The sequence below is a fragment of the Arvicanthis niloticus genome, chromosome Y, assembly GCF_011762505.2.
Source record: "Arvicanthis niloticus isolate mArvNil1 chromosome Y, mArvNil1.pat.X, whole genome shotgun sequence".
Taxonomy (NCBI): domain Eukaryota; kingdom Metazoa; phylum Chordata; class Mammalia; order Rodentia; family Muridae; genus Arvicanthis; species Arvicanthis niloticus.
The window spans coordinates 3844237-3853448 of record NC_133431.1 but is presented as its reverse complement, the minus strand read 5'-3'; positions in this window follow the sequence as shown (position 1 = coordinate 3853448).

Sequence of the window (9212 nt, the reverse complement as noted above, 5' to 3'; positions counted from 1 at the left end):
GTCTCTTCTTAGCAATGGAAATTCTATCTGAGACAGAAGTTGGTACCCCAGACTTAAGTATTCTTATTGGTAGGCCTGACCATGCTTTTGTTGGAAGCAATGTGGGTTTTTAGACTTTGGATTTGTAGATGCATTAAGTGGAACTTTATGGGCCATCCTAGTAGAACACATATGTACTAAGGGTGGTTTGAAATTTGTGTATAATTTTTATAATGTTTTGACGAATAATGTCTTTTGCTCTCATCTGAAAATAAAGAGGTTAATTTTGTTAATTGCATTGACAAAGGAAGTCTCAGGAAAGCCAAGCATAGCCTTTGACCTGTGTTTACTCTCATGGTGATTGTTTTGATCATGCTTAGTAATCTTAGAAAGGAAAAATATAAAATGTTAGTTTCAAAGAGAAAATCTCACCAGGAAGGTGAATGAAGCTAAATCCTGTGGTCAAAGATACACAATGTTATTAAAGAAATGATGATATTATGGCAGGATTCCATCCACCTAAACATATGGATGTGAAGTTGTATGGATGAGAACTGTATAATGTTAGGCATTATTATTAACTGGTTTATTGTTTTAATGTGGACATAAGGAGATACAAGTATGTGTCAAATTGACAATGGACAGATTGTGATTACTATACTGGGTTTTCAATTTAAAATCTAAAAGGATATAGGATATACTTAGGTCCAGGCATGGTGGTACACACCTTAAATAACAAGAGATGGACATCAAGCAGATCTCTGATTCAAGCCATCCTGGTACAGAACAAGTTTTTTGTAATAAAAAGCTTAGGTATGGGCAAAGTGTTGCACAGTATTACCAATCATTCAAAAGACAGAGCCATTCGGATCTGAGTTCAAGGTTCATCTACAGAGCAAGCTCAAGGACAGCGAGCTTAGGCAGTGAACTTGTTGAAAAATAGAAAGCTGGTGATGATGTAAAACAAGTGGCTGTGTTCCAACCCCAACAAGCAGAGGAACTCAGCAGCTTTGTCCATGTGGCTCTGCCTTTAGAGGCAAGAATAGAAGGGATGACTGAGACAATTGATGCTGGTTGGCTGTAGTTAATAATTAGTGGAGATGAAGAAGAAACAAGCATCACTGAGGTGAAATCTTCTGGTGTTTTCAAAGAGGAGAAAGAAGTTGTATTCCAGAGGTAGCCAAGGTTGTACTTTGTGTTGCAACTTGACTCAGTCCTGTGTAAGACTCACCCAGGTGGCACTGGTTTTAAGGCATGAATGTTTCATGCAGTGCAGCTGAGGCTTGGCACCATGAAGGGAGCATGAGAGGAATGCAGACAAGACTGTTTATCACAGAAGAACCCAGCATGTTGAAGATGTCAGTCCCGTGGGATGAGCAGAAAGAACAGCAGCAGCAGTTAAGTGGAGTCAAGCAAAACCTAGTGTACTATAGAGGGAAGAGCTGGAGACGAGACCCAGCTTCTTTTGAGGAGCACAGAAGATCATCTGTGTATCCCAGATACTGGACCTAGAAGGTGTAAGTTTGAAGTTACATTGGAGACCCCAAGAGTTTTAGATTCCTGAGCTATAAGATACCTTCTTAGGAAAACTACTTTCAGGAAATAAACTCAGCCAAAGAGAAAGAATTGTGCTGTAGTGAGCAGGGCAGAAAGGAGTTGGAGATCTGAAGAACACTGACATCAGACATGGAGATGCAGAGTTTGGAGATTTTCTTGATGGCTTTTGGTCTTTTTTTGGCCCAGTATTTTCTCACAATGGTGATTAGGAATGGTGAAGTATATCCTGTGAATTTGGATGGATATTATGTGCTATTTTTCTTTTTAAAGTATAAGGGATCATAGTTACATGATTGGAATGATCTTAGAAGAGACTTTGAACTTTGGGCTTTTAATATTTATAAGACTTCTATAGATGATGGGGACTTTTTAATTTGAACCTCACATATTTTGTATTGTGCTACTTTAAAATATGGTCTCCATACACTCATGTGTTTGCACAATCATATGGGGGCCAGGCAGTGGAATGTGGTAGTATAAATATGCTTGGCTCAGGGAGTAGAAGGAAGTTATTTTGAGATGTGGCCTTGGATGAAGTGCATCACTGAAGGCTTTGAACTTCCACCCAGTGCAGAGTGGACCCTCCTACTAGCTCCCTGGCAGACAGTCTCTTCCTGGCTGCCTTTGGATCAAGATGCAGAACTCTCAGCTTCTTCACCAGCATCATGTTTTCTTTCATGCCTGCCATGCTTCTTGCTATGATGAAAAAGGACTAAATCTCTGAAACTGTAAGCCAGTCCCAATTAAACTGTTGCTTTTATAGGAGTTGCCTTGTTCATGATTTCTCTTCATAGCAATGGAATCGCTAAGACAGAAACCCTGTGAGTGTATTTAAAACGGTCAAGCCTTTGGACAATTGTCTACTCTTCATTATCATGAAAGAATAATGCTAGAGTCTAAGCACACCTCCTGTGACTCAGGACACACCCCCTGAGTCTTAAATTTGCCCCCAGAGTCCTAAACAGGCTCCCTGTGTCTTAGGACACGCCCCCTCAGTCTTAAGCCTGCTGCCTGTGACTCTGGATATGCCCCATGTGTGCTAAACATGCACCCTGTGTCGCAGGACACACGTCCTGAGACTTAAACACACCCTCTGTGGCTCAGGACACACCCACAGTGTCCTAATGGACATGTTTTATATAATGAAGCCTTTGCACACCTCTGTAGTCTTCATCATTATGAAACTATTCATACTGGACAATGGTTACATACTGTGCTATAGCCTTTATGTTATGGGGTCCACTGAGATCCAGCACAACTCAACCACAGGACAAAGCAAATGATAAGAATTCATTGTAGTCAAGTCACTACTGATAAATCAGGGTCACAAGTTACTCTCAGAATCTTAGTTGCAATACCCCAGCCTCAGCCCCACCCTGAGCCAGAAAGTTATATAGCTTCCAAAAGTCAAAACCACAAAGTCCTGTGCCAAGTTACAGTTACATTTTTCTCCCAAAGTTTTTTTTTTTATATTGTTATTCTATGTCAAATGATACAGAATGTAGGCTGTATGGTCTACACTATCACAGCCATTTGTTCCTTTGTGGTTAAGAACATGCATTATATTTTGAGGAATAAAACATGAATAACAGAAATTATGGTTAGGAACAGTTGTTATGTTTTAGGTAACAAAACATGAGTGATGAAAGCTGGTCAGATATTGTTAAATACACAGGTCCCCTATGACCTAAAACTTTGTTTGAATTTATGATAAAATGGAGGTTGGTAACAAAAAGGCAGTCCTTAGGGCAAGTTTCTTTTGCTTCTTCCCAACATTTAAATATTATAGACATATTTGAACACATAGCAGAACACATATTGAAGACATATCTTACAAATGTAATCAATGAGATAAAACCTTTTCACAACACAGTCATCTATGAACATAGAAGAACACATCCTGGAGAGAAATGCTATGAATAAGCAATGTGGTAAAGCCTTTGCATGTGGCAGTCATCCTAGAAACCATGAGAAAAAGTCATAATGCAGAGAAACCTCATAAACATGGCCAATGTGTTAAAGTCTTGTACTTTCTGATATCTTTATAGAAGACTAAACTCTTCAGTAAGTAATCAATCTATTAAAGTCTTTGTATATTACAATAGTCTTTGAGCACCTTCAATAATATCAAAAGTAATCTGTGACTACAAATAATTTGTATGATCTTACCAAACACACATTGAGTTACTCAAGGTTATTCATTATGTAGAACAAAATTTGACAAGTGTCAACTATCATTTCAAACTTTACAATGTCTCTCTATTTTGTCTACACTGGTAAACTCATTTGTACATACAAAGACCATTGGTTTTTCTTTTTCTTTTTTAGTTAATCATGTATCCAAAAACTTTGCTGAAAGTGTTTATCAACTCTGGGAATTGCCTTTGGGAAGTTTTAGTTCACTTGTGCTTACTATCCTATCATTTGCAGATAAAGATAATTTTACTTCCTCCTTAAATTTACAATTTATTGTTAACTTATTTAATATTAAATTGTAAATTGCAATATAGGACTTGGAATATAGGACTAGTTAACATTAAACTGTAAATTGTTAGTATTACAATTGTTAGCTAGTTAGTATTAAATTGTAAATTGCAATATAGGACTAGTTAACATTACTGTAAATTGCCATACAGGGCTAGTTAGTATTAAATTGTAAATTGCAATATAGGACTAGTTAACATTACATTGTAAATGGCAGTAAAGGACTAGTTAACGTTAAATTGTAATTTCAATATAGGACTAATTAACATTAAAATTTTAGATAGTGTTTTTAATAGATATGGAGAAAATGGATCACCTTCTCTTCTTTGTGAATTAGTGGAATTATTTAGAATTTTGCTCCATAATCTAACTTTGGCTATAGGTTTGCAGGGAAGTGACATTATTATGTTTAGGTATGTCCCTTGTATCCTTAATCACCCCAAGAACTCTATCATACAGTGGGGTTAAATATTGTCAGAGCATTTTTCATCATCTAAGAGATGACAACTTTTTTCTTACACATTAATCACATTATGTTGAACCATCCCTGCGCCTCTTGAATGAAGCTTATGTCATTGATCATGGTGAATGAACTTTTGATGTGGTTTCTATTTTATTTTATTTTTTGTTTTATTAAATATTTTTACATATTTGGTTTCAAGGACAAATTGGTATATAATTCTCATTTGTTACTGAGTCTTTATATTGACTGGATATATGAATAATCATGGATTCAGAAAACAAATTGGCTAAAGTTTCTTCTTTTTCTATATAGTTGAACTCCTCTTTGAAAGTCTGGTACAATTCTACCTTAAAATTTATGGCCCTGGGCTCTTTCTGGTGGCAGACTTGTAATGACTTCTTTTTTTCTAGATGTTTAGGCAGTTTGAGTTGATTCCATTAGTTTGATTTAACATTGGTAAGAGGAACCTATTGAGGAAATTTTTCCATTATTTTTAGAAATTCCAGTTCGATGGAGTTGAGGCTTTTTAAAACTATGTCATTGCCATTCTTTAGATTTCTTCATTGTCTATTATTTTTCCCCATTTTCATTTTAGATTTCATTAATTTGGATATTCTCCATCTTTTAATAAAGGTTTGACTATCTTATCTAATAAAAGGCTCAAAGGACCAATTCCATGTTTCATTAATTCTTTGCATTCTTCTCTTTCTATTTTGTTGATTTCAGCCCCCAACTTGATAATTTACTGATGTCTAATTCTTTTGTTTTCATTACTCACTTGTTTCTGTTCTAGAATTTAAAGCGTGCTGTTGAATTGCCAGTATGAGAGCTCTCCCAATTTTTCATGTAGGCATTTTGTGCTATGAACCTTCATCTTAGAACCAGTTTCATGTTTGTTATATTCTGTAAAATTGTACATGTTTCATATTCATTTGTATCGAATTCTAGAAAGTCTCCAATGTCTTCCTCTGTGTTTGTCTTAAGCTAGTTTTCATTCATAGTGAGGTGTTCAGCTTCCATGAGTTTGTAAGCTTTGTGTTCTTTATGGTTTTGTTGATGTCCAGCTGTAGTCCATGGTGGTCTGATAGGATTCATGGTGTTATTTCAATTTTCTTGTCCGTATTGTGGTTGGCAGTGTGTCTGAATATGTGTTCAGTTTACAAGTAAGTTTCATGAGGTGCTGAGCACAAGGCATATTCTCCTATATTTCAGTACAATGTTCTCTAAGTATCAGCTGGACTCATGTTCATGTTGTCAGTTAGCTGGAATATTTTTCTGGCTTTGTGTTGTTGTTTTTTGGGGTTTTTTTGTTTGTTTTGTCTCTCCCTTTTTTTTATTAGATATTTTATTTACACTTCAGATGCCATTCCCTTTCCCCATTCCCCCCCCCTTAGAAAACCCTTATCTCATGCCCCCTTTTTTTGCATTTATACATTTTTTAAAAAATGTTAATCATAGGATTTATAAGTTTGGTATTGTTCAATCAGAGGTGTGACCCACTACCATACCTAGATATGTCAACTATCTTTGACTGGTGGAGATACATGAACATCTGCCTCCTTGTCTCCCCACTCTTTCTCTCTTTCATCACCTAGCTTCCCCTCTCCTTCTCCTCCTCCTCTTCTTACTCCTTCTCTTCCTCTCAGTACTCCTCCCACCTTAGCTCCACCTACATATCACTCTTCCTGTTAAAATGAAACTTTTCTCTCAAAATACAATTAGAGCATAATTGTGCCGATTTGTACCAGTGAGGTACAAGATAGTCCTAATACCCAGTCAATACCCAGTCCATCATTTTGTTGACTAACCAGCACCTCTGTCGTCTATCGTAACTAAAACATTTAGTTCTGAACCTGGCTTTAGGATGAATGTCAGCTGACGATCATCCACTCAAATCTTTTCTCTCAAGGTAAATAGCCAGGATTGACTATGAGGCTATAAGTTTTCAACCCTGTCAGAAATCCAGAATGACTGAGGAAACTATAATTATGGGAAGCACAAAGCATAGCTTCTAAAACTTAGCCAATTTATAGAGACCTCTGAACACCTGGACACTCGCTCTACTTCAAGACATTGGAGCATCTGTTCTTCTGCCTTCTGGCCCAGGATCATCTGACAGACCTTAGTGATGCAGAATTATTAAGGGCTGATTACTCTGTCTAGGCAGATATAATCAGTCGACTATTCTGCAAGTGTGACCTTTTCTGGGCAGTAATTTGTCTGTAGAAGGAAAAAGGCAATTCTTGCCTAGTGGCTGTCTCACCACAACTGGAGTAACTCCAAAGGTGTTCAATTTCTTCTTAGAATTCAATATAGGAAGTTGTCTGGAGCAGACAGGTCTCTAATCAAAATGAACATTAATACAGAAATGTTTGTCATGTCAATTCCATGGATTTCTGATGTTTTGAAAACCAACTATCCAAGTAAGGTAATCTGGACTGTTGTCTGTTAACTCCACTCAACTATTTCTAAATAAAACATAGAAAACACCCTAACAATAAGCTCAAAGCCAAGAATTTGCTATATTCCCTTAACTCCCAGGCTGACCATCTCAAATCAGTTTAAAAAAGTTAAAGAAGGACTGGGTCTAAGCCTTGTATTCCTAAATGTGTTATACTGGTACAATGCCCATGAGAGTAACAATATTCATCTCACTTTTATATCAATAAGAAGCTCGTACCAATGAAAACCTTAAAATTTGTAATCAAAGTAAATTGGTACTGTTTAAGAATTTATATCTTCATCTTGATACTAATTATACAGATTTCTACTAATAGGTTATGGCTATGCAATAAACCCTAGCTAATCCTCTCTATTCCCACAAAACCACTACTTTTCCCTAGAAAGACAGCCCAACATTTACCACCTTAGTCCCCAAGCCCAGGGAATAGGGGCGCTGACTCTTCATTAGCTTCTTCAAGCTGAATATGGGTGTTGAGATATTAGAAGAGGAGTGGGGGAAGAGCAAATTGATAAGCTTCTGATGCTGTGTCTTCACTGCCTCCAGATTGAATTCCCGAACCACAGAGGTTTGAGCAGGTCTGCCCAGCTTGCTTGTTGAGTAGATACACCAGAGAGATCCTACACAAGTAACTTAACAGCACACCAGAAAGCTTTAGAACAAAAAGAAGCAAACACACCTAAGAGATGTAGACAGTAGGAAATAATCAAACTCAGGGTAGAAATGAACCAATTAGAAACAAAGGGAACAGTACAGAGACTCATCAAAACCACGGATTGTTTCTTTGACAAAATCAGCAGGATAGAAAAGCATATATAGAGAAAAACATATATATATATATATATATATATATATATGTGTGTGTGTGTGTGTGTGTGTGTGTGTGTGTGTGTGTATGTATGTATATATATAATTGTAGGGTGTATTATCTAGCATATATATATATATGATAGATAGATAGATAGATAGATAGATAGATAGATAGATAGATAGATGATAGAGAAAATCAACAAGGTAGATAAACTTTTAGCCAAACTAATTAAAGGACACAAAGACAATATCCTAATTACCAAAATCAGAAATGAAAAGGGAGACATAAAATTATATATATATCTTCTCCTCAGCACCTCATGGTATCTTCTCCAAAATTGACCATGTAATCTGTCACAAATCTCCAGGCAGTGCTGGTACACTACTTTAATCCCAGCACTTGGGAGGCAGAGGCAGGCAGATTTCTGAGTTTGAGGCCAGCTCGGTCTACAGAGTGAGTTCCAGGACAGCCAGGACTACACAGAGAAACCCTGTCTCGAAAAAAAAAAATCTGTCACAAATCAAGCCTCAACAGAAACAAGAAGACTGAAATATTCTCATGCATCCTATCAAATCACTAGACTAATCGAGACTTCAATAATAACAAAAACATCAGAAGGCCACATACTGAAGAACTTTCTATACAATGATAACTTGTTTGGGGAAGAAATAAAGAAATAAAAGACTTTCTAGAATTTAATGAGAATGAAGACACAGCTTAACAAAACTTATGGAACACAGTGAAAGCAGTGGTAAGAAAAAAATTCATAGCACTAAATGCCCTTATAAACATACCAGAGAGATCCTACACAAGCAACTTAATAGCACACCAAAAAGCTTTAGAACAAAAAGAAGCAAACACACCTAAGAGACATAGACAGCAGTAAATAATCAAACTCAGGGCAGAAATGAACCAATTAGAAACAAAGAGGACAGTACAGAGACACATCAAAACCAAGGATTGTTTCTTTGTCAAAATTAGTAAGATAGAAAAACACTTAGCCAGACTAACCAGAGGGCACAGATACAGTATCCAAATTAACAAAATCAGAAAGGAAAAGGGAGACATAACAAGAGAAACTCAGAAAACTTGTAAAAATCATTAGTTCTTTCTATAAACTGGAAAATCTAAATGAAATATGTAGCCAGAAAAATGGATAATTATCTAGATAGATGATATAAACCCAAATTAAATCAAGATCAGGTAAATTATCTAATCTGAAGTATAACTCCTAAGGAAATCAAAGCAGATATTATAAACCTCCTGTCCAAAAAAAAAAAAAAAAAAGCAAGGGCTAGGTAGTTTTAGTGCAGCATTCTACCAGACTTTTAAAGAAGAGCTAAGACCACATTGGACTATCCCACAAAATAGAAACAGATGGAAGACTACCTAATTCATTCTATGTGTATTTGTTTTAAAAGTCAATTATTGATTTCAAATGCAACACTGCTATATTC